The following is a 15,738-nucleotide window of genomic DNA, read 5'->3' as shown; positions in this document are numbered from 1 at the left end:
GTGCAGGAATCATAATGTAGCATGATTTTTATCATTGTGTAATAACACAGATTAAAATAGAATAAGACTGTCTAAAATACACCAGATTTTTACAAAATTACACTTGTTGATTGAAAAAAAAAAAAAAAAAAAATTACAACTGTTTACTTAAAGAAAAACGTTTTCTAACAAAACGTTTGCACCCTGTAGGCTAGTATTCTTTGGAGCCTGTGCTCACACAGCGCCAAGTGAAAGAAGAGAATGAGGAAGGCGCAGAGACACAGGGAAGACCGTTCACATTTGGACTGGAGCTTTTCTCTGTGACATAAATCAATAAAACACACAATAAATGTTTGCTGTTCAATCTGAGGGTGTCAAGGAACATTTTTCCAAGATCATAAGATACTGTATTAGACACAACTGACACGGCAATATAATAATAATGTGCTAAATTAATCTTTAAACTGTGTGGTTAAAGTTCTGATTATATTACCTGTAGCTCCTGTGACTAATTTCTTCTAAATTGCTCTGAAATTGTATTAATTTGGATTGTTATTACATAATGAACCATGTTATTACATTTTTTTTAAATAAAAATGTGTCAAGTGCATTTTGTAACTAGAAGCACTCGGAGAGCACAGACCTCCGCCAAGGCTGATCAGTGCCCCCCCCCGTGGGCCCCCCCACCCCCGATCACCACCAAAATTTAATCATTTCTTCCTTATCCCATTTCCAACAAACCCTGCAAATTTCATCCAAATCTGTCCATAACTTTTTGAGTTATGTTGCACACTAACGGACAGACAAACAAACAAACAAACAAACACAGACAAACAAACAAACAAACAAACCCTGGCAAAAACATAACCTCCTTGGCGGAGGTAATCAATTTCTCAAATTGTAATAACTTACTACATAATGTGAAAAAATTTACTATATAATGCGTTGACGTAGTTTATTACAAAAGACGTGACATTTTTATTACATTTTGAGCTTTTATTACATAATGGGAATTTATTACATAATGCGGCTCAACACACCCACAAATTCTGGTACGTTATGAAGTAACACACTGTAAATGTGTCTAGAATTCTCATCAAATACTTTAGATTTAGAAAAGAAAATAGGTGCTGAATTTTGGATAATCTTCTGGATCAGCAAGAAATTCATTTTAGTGGTAGATACTGTTTTCAAAGCAAGAGCTGCTTCATTTCAGAAAAAAATGACAAAAATGTCAAAATCTCCCAGTGATGAAGAATCAATTAAAATATACTTGAATCCAAAACCTGATCCTTATTTATATCATCTGTCAGGACCAAGATATAGTAGAGACTTCCAGTTTGTACAGCTGATGTGCTGTACATTCTGACTGACTAGCACATTTACAAATACAATAAGACAACATCTAACATCTAAGCAGAACATGCATTGTTTGAAACACTTACCTTGGATTTGGATAAAAGGCTTTTGCAGCTTCACAAAATGATTGTTTTCAATGGCATTAAAGTGACTGCTGGCACAAGTGTGTGAAAGGTTGGGGTTAAGAGAGAAAAGCTGAGCATTTATATAAAATATTTATATATAAAAAACAGCATGCGTAAAAAAGAAAGAAGACAAGGTGAGAAAATGAGAAAACAGACAAAGAGAAGGAGGTGCTCTGTATTGTTGATTAACTCTTAAGTGGAGCATGGATGACTCATGGTATAATGGTAAGGTTGTGCAAGACAGCTGCTGTATTTTCAGTGTGAAATCAATCCAGTGCATGCACAAGTAACTTGTGTGGTTAGTCTGTCATTAAGCCATAAAGACCCAGTGCTACTTTTGTGGTAGTTACCAAATGGATTTTTCTCCATATTTAACATTTCTTAGGTGATATACGACCATTTATTGGAATATTATCTTCTTTTCTTGGCCTTTTTTTTTTTTTTTTTTTTTTTTTTAAGCGAAAATCATGTATTTTCCTACATTTTATTTACTGATCATGTAGATCAGTGTTTTTCAACCTTGGGGTCAGGACCCCACATGGTTTCACCTGGAATTCAAAAAACTTACTAATAAAAAATATACAGTGAGTTGAGAGAGGCAATGAGAATACATAAAAGACATGACAAACTGTGAGTCTGAAACTGAAGCACTGTGGTTCTGTTTATCTTTCAAATGTTCATTGTGGTCGGTTTCAGATGCTGCAGCTCTTTCATAATTCATAGTTTGAGTTCTTGTTTGTTCAGTATTAATTGTCAGCCTTGTAAATCCAAGCTGGACTGACTGAACATATCCTGACCAAGGAAAATAAAATTCTCACTTTGTGCAGTAATCTACACCTGGCTTTTCTGCCTCCGTCCATAATAATGTACATTATATAGACTAAATGTCATCAAAAATTAACGTTTATTTGCAACATAGTATAGCAAACTATTACATGATCAAAAACAAATTCATTTTAGCAAAAAAATGTCTCCGTTTTGAATGTCTGGGGTCGCCAAAAATTTGTGATATTAAAATGGGGTCACGAGCCAAAAAAGGTTGGGAACCACTGATGTAATGTGTTCTTCTGATCTACTTGTGGCTGGCGCAGGAACATGTGGGTTCTGAAAAGGCCTCCTGATCCACGAACGTCGTGCGTTGCTCTTCGGTCGTTCATAAAGCATTCTTCAGGGCACCCTACGAAAGGGGTTTCGTAGTGCGTTAGTGGAAAATATTGGACAAGATCACCAACCTGGCTATGACCTTAGAAACGGTCCACGAACACTCCATTCTTTAAGTCTACCTTGAGAATGTCATCCCAAATGGTCCATAAATCGTTTGCACAGTTTTCATAGCCATCTGTTATGGCATTTGTGACAGGCTTCAGTGAGAAATCTGTCTGGAATCGCAGGGCTTGGATCCAAATATGAAGGCAAGACTAACAGGCGCCGAGTAAACCAATCACAAACAAGACGGACGTGACGCTTTTGTCAGAGGAATTTAAGAATACAGCGTGTAATCTGTAATTCAATCCTTATGTTTGAATCAAGTAAACGGTTGTAAAGAGATTTGTGGCCTTGGAACCGACTTCACCTCGTGATGAAAAGAAGTCTGTATGATGCATTGTGAAACACCCGCCCCCCCAGACTCATGATTGGTCGGTATAAAATAGAGTGTGCATAACTCACAATGATTGGCCTGATTCCAGACTGTTTTCTCAGTATTGAACACACTGAGAAAACTGGATGGCAGGCTAGGGGGGCAACAACAATTAAAGGAAAGAGAAACATCTTTGCTATTAACTCAAAAGTATCAAATAATGATTACATCATAAATCAACAAATAAATGATTGCTAGAAAATTTAAAAAAAATACATGTATAATTTCACATCACTGACAAAACATGTAGTAACACCAGTGACGCAATATAACACCAATGACTTCACAACAAGACACTCTCCATGTAATTTCATTTTATGTTGTAAACCAGTGGTTCTCAAATGGGGGTACATGAAGGCACTCCAGGGGGTACGTGAGATTTTAAAATATATTTAAGAAGTAGCATCCATGCAAAATCCTTTAAAAATAATTATTAAATTAATTAAATATTTCAGGAAAATACATAAGTTCATAAAATGAATTTTATATTCAGTAGGCTATTTGATTTCATCATCCTAAAAAACCCAGAGTCTCCCCCATACCAGAATGGTCTGACCCAACCTGTCACATGCCACCTAGCATCACCTGTCAATCACTTGAAAACTCAAACAATGGAGTCGTGGTAGAAGTGTAATTCTTTTGAAAACACAGAGGGACAAGTGGCAAAGAAGGCCAAACCAGAGCTGGCAAAATTCTGTCCGTATCTTGAAAATTATGTTTTATTTGGATTTACGTCCACAAGTTTCAACCCACTCAAGGTACTGTGTTTTTTTGTGGGGAGAAACTAGCTAACAGTAGCACGAAGCTAACTCATCTGCAGTCATCTGAAGACTAAACATGGATGTCATGTTGGTAAGCCACCTGACTTTTTTCAGAGGAAACTGTCTGAATTCAGATCATCTCATCTCATGTAGACAAATCTTTACTTATAATTAAGTTAATTATTTCTTTTTGAGAACACATCTTTACTATGATCCCAAAGGAGGACACTTTATGTTGATAATTATGTTTATGTGCACAAATCTTTATTTATAATTAAGTTAATTCTTTCTTTTTTTTTTTTTTTTTTTTTTTTTAGTTATATCTTTTTGTTTCCAAATAGTTCAAGAGAGACCACTACAAATGGAGTTCCAAAGTTTAATAAATCAGACACTGATGGCACAGCACTCTGTTTTTTTAAGTCATTTTTTTCAACCAAAAATGCTTTGCACTGGTTAGGGGGTACTTGGCTGAAAAAAAATTTCACAGGGGGTGCATCACTGAAAAAAGGTTGAGAACCACAGTTGTAAACAATGAATCAAAAATGCCATGTAACTCAGGAACAACATTTAGAAGATTAAAACATTTCAGTGCAAAAACTAGAACACGTTGTCAGTGCAAACTAACATTACAAAATGGCCTGTATAATCTCTGTTTTTCAGCGGCACTCAATTTTGCCATACCTGACAAAAGTCAAATAAAATAACAACAAAAGACAAAGATGACATATTCATATAAAAATAGAAAAGAAACATTCTCTTTCTTTCTCCAACTAATGTCTTGATGAAGCTCTTTTATATAGGAATGTCACTGGTGTTACCAGGAAGAAGAGTTAACACCAGTGACAATTTGGGAATAAAACTTCACTTTGGAGTTAAATCATTTAGATACTGACTGAAGACATGCGGTCTGACACATGAAAGCCATTTTGTTCATTACTTCAAAATGAAATTACTTTGTGTAGCTGTAACACCAATGACATAATTTTGGGTGACTGATATTTATTTGATATTATTAATGATAATTTCTATTTACCAAATCAATGTTGTATTCAGTGTATGTAATGTTATGTAAATGTGAATGAGTTTTAATTCATGAAAAAAAAAGTATTTTTAAATGACAACTATGGGCTTCACTTCCTTGTATGATGAACATGACAAGAACTGCCATTTTATATATATTTTATATTTATTTTCACTAAGTTTTCTATTTGTGTCATTTCAAAGACAGTCTTTCTTTATTAAACATATGTAGTTAATGTGATCATTAGGTCAACTTAAAGTATTTTGGTGCGTGCAAAAGTAAGTGACAGCGCTTCCACCTTTTCTGCAGGATGACCCACCTGCCGTTGTGTCACCCGTGTCTCCCATGATTTTGTCTTGGTGATTGGAGTAACCGGGTCAATCACTTGTCTTGTCCACAGATCAACAGCTGCCTCCTGCACATCAGATGAGCAATGTTCTGGTGAACAGGGAGCCTCGCATTTGTAAATGAATGCCTTTTTCCTTCATCTCCCTTCGAACAGAGCCGTTCAGCTTTCCTCTTTGCCAGTATGTGGCTCATGTAGTCCTGCTCAAAGAACATGCGTCTTCCGTTCTACACCATGTGTTTTTATTCCAGGCAGATCGCAGCATAAGCTCTTTGGTCTTAAACTCTGGGAAACATATGACAACCGACCTGAGCTTGTTTTCTTGTGGAGGTTTTGTGCTAGCTTATATAGCATCCGCAGCGTCGCCATGGGCTAGCTTGCTAATAGCGTAGCGTGTCATAGCGTTTTTACCATTAGCTTTGCTGCAGTGCACTGTAGGTGCTGTATTATGGCGTTTTAATGGACAAAGGGTATTGTGTTACATGAATTAAAGTTAATGTGTGTTTTTCGGCCCTTTCACTTTTGCATAAAAAGAAAAAAAAAATTTTTTAAAGTTGTAGGTTGGAATGTCAAGCATAAATACCTGTCAGTGCCGTTCTCTATTACCTGTGAATGGAGTGGCCTAGTGGTGAAGCTGGGAGGAGATAGGTGATGAGGTAGAGGAGGTTCTGGGGGTCTGGTTTGAGTCCCAGCGCCGGAGTAGCCACATGACCACTCCCCATTTGTGGCTTCATGCTGATGGGCATGGGGTGGACCAACTCTGCTCGAGGTTGGTTGGTAGGGAGAGCGTGTTGGCCCCATGCTTGCCAGCCTATCATCCTTAGTTCACGGGGGCGGTGGCCTGGTATCCACTGGACCACTGCACATTTGGTAGGTACGTGACCTGCCAACATTCTTTTTGACTTGCTTTTTCAAAGTTATGGCAGAATGGACTCTTTTTCTTAAGTGCTGTATTTTACTACAATTTGATAATATTTATAGCTTTATTTTATCTAGTTTTATTGACTACAAATCTTCTGGCCTTACTCTAGGAAGTTTAACAAGCTTCTTAAGACATGCTTTTCTGCACATGTCTTGCTGCCTTGTCAAACATTCCTATGGAATTTGCTAGCTGTAGCCAAGTATTAGCATTGTGTATTAGCATGGTAATAACAATATTCACAGCTGTTAATGACCCTCATTTGCATAATATGGAAACAATAAGGCTTTTCACGGCTGTTAACCACCCTCATTTGCATATGAAAACAATGATAATTATCGCTGTTTAACCGAAGCATTCTGCTAAACTGCCCACATGGATTTACTTAGTCCCAACATAAAACTCATGTCCGCTTTGTTTTTCTGGCTGGGATTTTTCACTCCTAAACTGTCTATGAGGACTGGAATAAAGGAGCGAGAAAGGCGCTCAGCTTTCCTGACTTGCTTGCTCTTCATCTGTGTTAACATACAAGAGTAGAGAACACCTAGTGGTAACAGTAGAACAAATCTATGGTGACCTTTGAACCAGGATCACCTAGAATGTGAACAGGGCAGTTATGAGAGGCAGGCAGACGGCTTGTCAGAGCTGGGGAAAGACAATGTGGGACTTATACACTTATTTTCCGCTTGTAGGCTTTACAAGTGGGGTTTTACTGCTGTAACTTTGTGAGATTGATAAGTGCATTACTAGTGACTGTGTATGTGTAGTATTTGTCCAGTGGAATTCAATGACAGACTGTGCCTGCAGACGCCTAGCCGCCATGTTAGTTGAGTGTTTGGGCTCAGTGTCTGTTCTGCTCACTATTGAGGTGGTGAACTTAAAGTCACCAAGTCAGAGCCGTCCAATAATCATCCAGAGAAGAGTGCTTACAATAACACAATCATCTTTATTGCAATAGGGCAATATAGCAGGAGCCACCGGAGACGGGGCGAGACGCCAACAAGCAGCTCCAGAGGGACCGGAGTGTTAGGACGTGGCGTACAGGCAGCGGCAGAGGGAGGACCTGTGCCTGCCGTCTAAGTACCCTTTGGGGCTGTAGGAACACTCTGCCATGGGAGTCCACGCATTGTTTTATCCGTGGTGTAGCTGTCCATACTGGTGCCTAGTCTCCCGTGTGCCCTAGAGCCTGCTGCTGCTGCTGCGGTGACGCTGACACACCTGGAAGAGAGGCCCGAGACGCGTGGCGGGGTAGCAGACCAGTGTGGCAAGTTACCGGCGGCTAATCCTCCATGCCCCCTCCCCTGATTTTAGAAAGAAACTTATGTGGAAGAAACCTTGTGCCCTTACTTTAGTTGTTTTTAGTAGTTTTCCCTACATTTTAAAGGGCATTTTAGCGGCCCAATTGTAATTATTTGTGTTTTATTACTGCTTTTAAATTAGTGGGAATAAACTTTATTGTACACGCATCATTGCTGCAGCCTTGGTCACTACTAGTTTGCTGTCACACCTAATAGAACACTATTTAGCTCTTACTCCTTAGATTTAAACCTGGGCATAAATCCCACACACTCACCCTTTGTTACAATTACCCACTACAACGAATCACTGTAAACCTTAAGGCACACTACAAACCCAGCACACTGTCACCCTCTACCTGGAGGCACTGTAATTACACACTTGCTTGGCTAGACAACCTGTCTTGGGCTGTAACCCACATGACGTCACACAAGAAGTAGAAGCCCCTCCATCGCTACACTGTACAGGTAAGGTCCCCCAACTAAGCTTCCACCCACACTATCTGACACATTAAAATAAAAACAATTATACAAATATACATAAAAGCAACAATTACTTAACTCGCCTACTCGGCGAGATCCCACTACCCCCAGGGTCTGAGCTTGAGATGCCATCCAACTCCCCGGGGAAGATGGCTTCATTGGATAACACAGATCCAGTCCAGCTGGTGGCAGAGACTTTCCGGCAGAGGCAATGGTGAGGAGCAGTACTGGACCCGACACTCACTAAACCCAGGCCTAACTGTTCTACAGGAGGCGTCCAGCCTCCCCTCCTGGCGCAGGAACCGCTAACCCCCTGTTCTCGTTGTCTTCGTCAGCGGTGGCTCTAAACAGCCACGAACGACACCCGGCTCCTTCCTGAGAGTGCCAAGCCACAAGACAATGGCTCCATCTGACGCTGCGGTCCAACTGGCTTTTTCAATCCAAAACCCAGAGTCTCTCTCTCCGGTAATCACACACACCTGTTCACATTCCCACGCCTGTTCTCAATCCGCTCAGCAGCCCATGCCCACCTTTTGTCACATCACAGTATTATTTCATCTACATTTATTTTGTGTAATGGGCTGTATGCATAGCCCCACCACTTCCTGAACTTCAGGTGGCTTCTTTATTTCCTCTCTTTCATTCCTGAACATTCTGATTAATCCAGGTGTGTCTGCTACTTGTTGTTGTGACTCCTGTGGTCACCTGGCACACCTGGATTAATCAGAGTGTCCATGAACTAGTAGTGCTGTGCATACAGCCCATTGTATTTTATCTTTACAAAGAGACTGTAAGCATAGAATAACGATAGGATAATATCTGTAAAGGAAACTGGTTCCGTTTATGGTCAGAACTGGTCTTGAAAACGGAACCAACCTCGCTCTGCCAGATAGTAAAAAGTGGTGTTATTTAAGGTGAAATATTCATTGTAGTGAATGAGGCGATGTCTGTCCATCACCATTAATATTGCTTCCTTTCTGGATCAGGTCTGGCCAAGCCTCTCATCTAACTGTGGCCCCACATCAAAAAGAGGAGTGTTTTGTAACCACAGAAAAGTGTTTTGTAAGCACAGAAAGCTTGGTAAATGCAGACAAAGATTTGTAAACGCAGAATGTGTTTTGTAAAAATAAAAAACGGGTTTGTAGGAGCAAAATCAGTTTTGTAGATGCATTTTACCCTCAATTTGCCCTTATAATACTTGACTTGCGTGTACAATGTTATCTGGCCTCATCTTGACGCCATTGAAAACAGTTAATGAAGGTACTAAATCCTAAAGATACAGAGCAGTGAAGAGAGAAGGGACTACTCACTGATACACATAACCCCACCTCTCCTTCCTCTTCTCTCTATCCTTCTCTGTCTGGGTGGAACGGTCACAACGACCGGGTCCCTCCCTATCATCCACCTAGAGCCAACGGTGCATCTAGGAGTGCCCCTCCTCCACCCGACGCAAACCCGCTGCCATCACCCTCTCCACCCCTACCTTACCCGGAGGTACTGGACTCCACCTCCCAAGAAGACCCCTCCCAACATCCAGGCAGAGCCAATGGTGGCCAAGACGGAGTGCAGCCACTCCCCACCTCGCATCAAGCTCCGTCTCTGACCAGCCTTCAACAAAACGGAAGAGGGGCCAAAGGGCATGGATGGGACAGAGGAGGCAGAGGACGAGTCTATGACCTAGATGTGTGTTTCCACTGTGGTCAGAAGGGACACTGGGCTCAGGAATGTCCTGAAAAATGCCAAGATGACCAGCAGGGGAGGTCACAGCGTCAGAACCAGTTCCACTCAGACTGACTACCATCACCAAAGGAGGCAGGTGACACACACACACACACACACACACACACACAAAAACAACATTCGCTAACAGGAGGGAAGAACAGCTTTACACTGACACACTGCTTTCTCCAGTTCAGGCTAAGATTAGAGAACTTGAAAAAGAGCAAGATACCAACCTAACCCACACTTAATCCCTAATGTCATTCAAAGCAACTTCAACAATTTATTGGACTGATAATTTATGTGCACTGTCTGTATGTCTGACCCCACCCGAAAATCTTTCTTCCATGTGTCAAACTCCTCCCCACATATTTCCATTGCCAAAGCTAGCTCACAGCAATGGAAAGATTTGGGTCACTGTTGGAAGCAGGGATAATTGTTCCATGTCCAGACTCTCCAGTTCAAATGTCACAAGGCAGAAATTATTTTATGATTTTACAGTTCTTAATATGCATGCTTTTAGATGTGGGTTTTCAAGGTTTGATTGCGTGTTTTTATTGTTTTAACATTTGTTTTTTTATGCATGTTTAACCGGAGTGCTTTTGTTATCTGCCTTGTGGACTCTAATGACCTGCACCTGTGGAGCACTGAGAGGAGAGACTCAATCGAGTGGGCCAATCCTTGGCCCTGCAGAAGGAAACACAGGTGGGGTAATGCAGAATAAGAGCGTCAGACTGCAGGAGAGACAGAGACTCAGACACAGCGGTACGGGAAGCACGCAGAGGTGCGCGGCGGACAGGGGGGGCGGTTGTGGTCAGGCGTGGGATTGGCGACGGCAGGAGCCACCGGAGACGGCGAGAGACGCCAGCGAGCAGCTACAGAGTGACCGGAGTGTTACGACACGACGTACAGGCAGTGGCAGAGGGAGGACCTCTGCCTCCCGTATGAGCACGCTTTGGGGAGTGTAGTAACACTCTGCCACATGAGTCGACACCTTGTATTATCCGTGGTGTAGCTGCCCATACAGGCGCTCTGTCTCTCTTGTGTCCTAGAGCCTGCGGTTGTGGTGATGCCAGCGTACCAGGAAGAGAGGCCCGAGACCGGCCAGTGACTGACGGCTAATCCTCCTTTCCCCCTCCCCTGATTTTAGACTGTGTGGAAGAAACTGTGCCCTTGTTTTAGTTGCTCTTAGTAGTTTTTTCCCCACATTTAAAAGGACATTTTCAGACTTTTTAGCAGCTCAATTTTAATTAATTGTGTTTTATTGCTGTTTAAAAACTACTGGGAATAAACTGTTCTTCTACACACATCATTGCTGCAGCCTTGTTGCTACTAGTTGCTCTCACACCTGATAAGAACACTATATTCCATTACTCCTCAGATTGTACACCTGGACATAAATCCCACATGTCCACCCTTTGTTACACAAACTCCCATCTTTCCTGTCAAGAGAATCAGACCTCCAGGTGATCCTAAAGCTTGGAGATTTATTCAAGATTTACAAGCTGTCATTGCAGCCATAGTGTCACCTGCACCCAATGTTCCAAATCTGTGCATCATCCTTTCACAAATTCCACCAGATTCACTGTGGATTTCTGTGATAGATCTGTCCAATGCATTCTTCTCTGTTCCAGGACACCCAGATTGACAGTTCTGGTTCCCCTTCCAGTTAGAGGGACAGCGTTACACATGGACATGCCTCTGTCAAGGTCTCACCTGCAGCCTCCGCCTTTTCTGCGAAGCCTTAGGTTGCAGTCTCCCTCCCCTTTCTCTCCCCCCAGGACCACCTTTGCTGCCGTATGTTGATGACCTCCTCATTGCTGCTCCCTCTGCAGAACAGTACCAGAACCATTACACTGCTCAAACGCCTCGCTCATGAAGGTCACAAAGTGTCACTTAAGAAACTCCAATTCGTCCGACAGAAGGTAACTTTCCTTGGTCATGTTCTGACCAGTGTTAATTTTGACAACAATTTTTAATTTAGGTTTAGTCATAGTCTTTAGATGAAAGTATTTTTTAGTTTTAGTCATAATTTAGTCATCTAAACTATTTTAGTTTTAGTCAACTAAGTATTAAAATTTACTCGACTAAATCGATTGTAGATTTAGTTGACTGAATTCTTATGTAATGATATAAAGGGTATCTGAGGTCATAATTTAGACTTGGATTAAATGAAACTTCTAAGTATTATAGAATGGCATTAAGGTTTGAATGTGCAGTACACATACATTTCACTGTATTTCTTTCAAACACAAATGCATCTTTATTTGCCACAGGTTTCATTAAAGGTTATCTGAATTACAATAGAAAAACAATGAGATGTAGAGTCCTACTTTCCCCGGCTGAAATATGCATTAATCATAACAAACAGCAAATGGCATTCTCCATGAAATTGAAGATTGTAAAAGCAGCAGTGCCATTGGTAAATAATAAACCAATGTAACTATAAATAGTGCTCACCTGAAACTACCGCAGTGACTTAAACTGTCAAAAACATTTCAAAGGATGTCACATATCATGCCACCAGGGATTTGAACTTGGTATTAAGAAAAATGGCATAGTATTGAAAACACATTTCTAAGCCTTAACAACAGCAGTGAATACCACTGAATAATACTAGTAATAACAGCACTACATAGTTTACAATGCTTCTTGTTGGTCCTAATAGCAAGAGTAAAATGTTCCCATATATCTGCTCTTCTCTTTCTCCCAAACAACAACATTTTTTGGTTCCGAAGCTTTACTGTCGACACACTCTTCCAGCGGTTCGATCAAAACAAATGTAAGCGCCTTCCATGTGGCTCATAAAGTTGAGTTCTGATTGGAGCTCTTCTCAACTCATGCAGCCTCCTCCGCCTTCCCATTGGGTCTTGTTGTCAAGTTATCCTGCCTCTTCCTCCAGTGGATGTCCTTTCAACTCCTCCCTCTCTGGCCAGCCTATTGGTGTAGTTTTTATTTGTTGACGAAAGTGTCACTACATTTACTCAGTCTTTTTGCTCTTGTGCATTACTTTTTATTCTGCAGGAACTGCAGATGGAAATTAGCTTGCACCTAACTCTGGTGCAATCGTGGGATTGTACATTGTCCCTGTCAAATAAACAATGAAATAAATAAATTTAGTTATCTCCTTTTTGTCAGGCAAAGACTACTACAAAATATATTAGTCAACAAAATGAACACTGATTCTGACCCCAGCAGGTAAATCCTTATGCCCTAATCGAGTTGTAGCCATCATTAACATGCCCTTCAGATGTCCAGGCCTTTGAAGCCTAATAAGTACTATTTGCTGTTTTCTTGTAATTACTTCGTTTATTGTGATTCCTTTGTCATGGTACTCCTATGTTCATCACGTTATGATTTCTTTCCTTAAAGCCTAGCAGGGATTGTATTAATGTTTGTGATGACATTTCCGTTAATACACTACCAGGCAAAAGTTTGGACTCACCTTCTTATTTAAAAGACATGAGATGGACCACAGATGGCCAACAAGTGCTCAGCATCATTTGGAACTCCTTCCAGACTTTTGGAAAACATTTCAGGTGATTACCTCATGAAGCTCATCAAGAGAATGCCAAGAATGCACAAAGCAGTAAGAAAAGCAAAATGTGGCTATTTTGAAGAATCTAAAATATAAAACATGCTTTGAGTTTTGTCACATCTTTTTAAACGACATAATTCCATATGTGTTCATTCATAGTTTTGATGCCTTCAGTGAGAATCTACAATGGAAATAGTCATGAAAATAAAGAAAAACCAGGTGAGTCCAAACTTTTGCCTGGTATTGTACATTTTCAAGTTTATTTAGCTTATTAAGTATAATCAAAAAGAGGGAAATGACACAGGGTGAACACGTAAAATAATAATGAAGACAATTTGAATCTACTACTGAAAATGAAACTGACTTTAAATGAACTATATGAGAAACAAATGGAAAAGAGAGCCACATTTGTTAAACAGAACAACTATGAAAACGGCCCTAAAGACAAAAGATTACTCACTTGGAGGACACATAAACAACAGGCCACCAGGTACATACACAACATAAAGAATCCACGGACTAATAAGACACAACACAACCTGGAGGACGTACAAAAGTCCTTTGTAGCTTACTACTCAAAGCTATACACCCAACCCCCAGTAGCAGATCTCACAACTGCAAAACATTTCTTGACTTCGCTCCATCTACCATCTATAGGAACAGAACAAAATGAAATACAAACAACAAATAACAGAGGAAGAAATTTAAAAAACAATATGGAGCTTGAAAGGGAATCTTGTTTTAATTCAGTCATGGGGGGTGGGTTGACACCAATATCCTGAAGGCGAGCTCTCATTTCTGTAATTCCAAAGACAGGGAACGACACAACTGAATTGTAGTTCCTACAGAGCAGTATCAATGCTAGATAATGATTAAATATAGCTAATTAGAGATGTAACAACATGAAAATTTCATATCACAGTTATTGTGACCAAAATTATCACGGTTATTATTATCATGGTATTATTGAAATGTGCTCAAAATGTTCAAAAAGTACTTATGCACACACTGAAATAATTGAACCAAGTTTTATTTTGAAAAAAAAAAAAAAACAATGTACTTTCTGTTGGTAGAAACATTAGAATATCATGTAAACATTAAACATACAAACATACTTTAAAGATGACACCCTGTGGCAATAAGAGATAACTGCAAATTATAGATAAGAACCAAGAATACTTTTCTTTACATTCAGCACTCAAAACTAGATCTAGTCTTACAGATTTAAGAACTGGTACAGAAAGAGCACTTTCACGTTTTCATGTACCTTTTCTAGATATCAAATGTGCATATAAAAGCAACACTACCATTTGTGTGTGAAGCGTTACCCCCCTTCATGGAGACTTTTGTTTTGTAGAAGACAGTCATGGTTTAGAAGTTCTACCCAAATGTGGTAGAAGAGGTATGTGAGATTATTAGTAACTATGATAATCCTCAACTTTGGGACCATTTCTGTAAGACTGCATTCATTCTGCTTTGTCCCACCTCATCCCTAATAGAGCTGAAGCTGTAGTCAGCATCCTTGCAGCTGCTGTTTCCAGACACCAATGCCTGACTCCTGAAGACGGCCTGACCTGTTCAGTGGTGTAAGTCCAATACAGGTGTGTAGATACTATCATCAGGTGGACAGGGGATTAACAGGTACATGTGAGGTACATGTGTGCGGTCAGTTAATGAATATAAATAAATATCGTGAAAAACAACCACGCTAAGATTAAAATAAAATGTTTTAAGTCATTTATGTGGACAAAAAAATCATTTGGAAACTGGAAAAATTGACTTTCTAAATAAAAAATGCAAACTTCCTGAGGTTTTGATGGAGTTCACAGTAAAAACACCTTTCAATTTAATTTAATATAATTTGAAATTTCACTAATAGTAATCCAAAATGTGAAATAAAGACTTTGAAAGGGCAGGTTTGGACATTATTCTGCTTCTTTTTCTTTTAAAAGTGGCTTCACTTTTTCATAAACAGTACAAAAAATTGCATCAGATTCATGTATATAGATCAGTGGTTCTTAATATTATAGATATTTTGTCTATTTTTTGTACCAAGATGAGAGGACTGCAAATAGAAGATGTGCATTTTCATATTCTGGCCACCATTCTTTCCCCTGTGTATCTTTAAAAAATTCAGTACAGTCAGTGTGATGTTTATTATCCTTTTTTGGTTCTTCTTCTGACGCTATCTTCAGTCAGTTAGTTTTCCTTTTTTTTTTTTTTGTTTTTTTTGTTTTTTTTACATTTGTCAGTTTGTTCAGATTTTATGAACTGTTATGAGTCTCACAAGTCCAATCAGTCATTGAAATGGTAAATGGTAAAAAACAAACAAAAAAATCCTCATATGGTAATAGGTAAAATCAGTGCCAGTACCTGAATGGTAAACTAAAAGCATACAAGTAAACTATTCATGAACATAAAATATCACTAAAAATGAAACAAGTCACTGCTTAGTTTACATGTATAGTTCATACGAAGAATTTGTTCAGTGATGAAAAATACAAATATTGAAAACAGATTGACAGGAAATTACAGCCTTTTTGTACCTGTTCTG

The sequence above is a fragment of the Sphaeramia orbicularis genome, chromosome 14, assembly GCF_902148855.1.
Source record: "Sphaeramia orbicularis chromosome 14, fSphaOr1.1, whole genome shotgun sequence".
Taxonomy (NCBI): Eukaryota; Metazoa; Chordata; class Actinopteri; order Kurtiformes; family Apogonidae; genus Sphaeramia; species Sphaeramia orbicularis.
The sequence above is the reverse complement of the archived record's forward strand: the minus strand, read 5'-3'. Positions refer to the sequence as shown.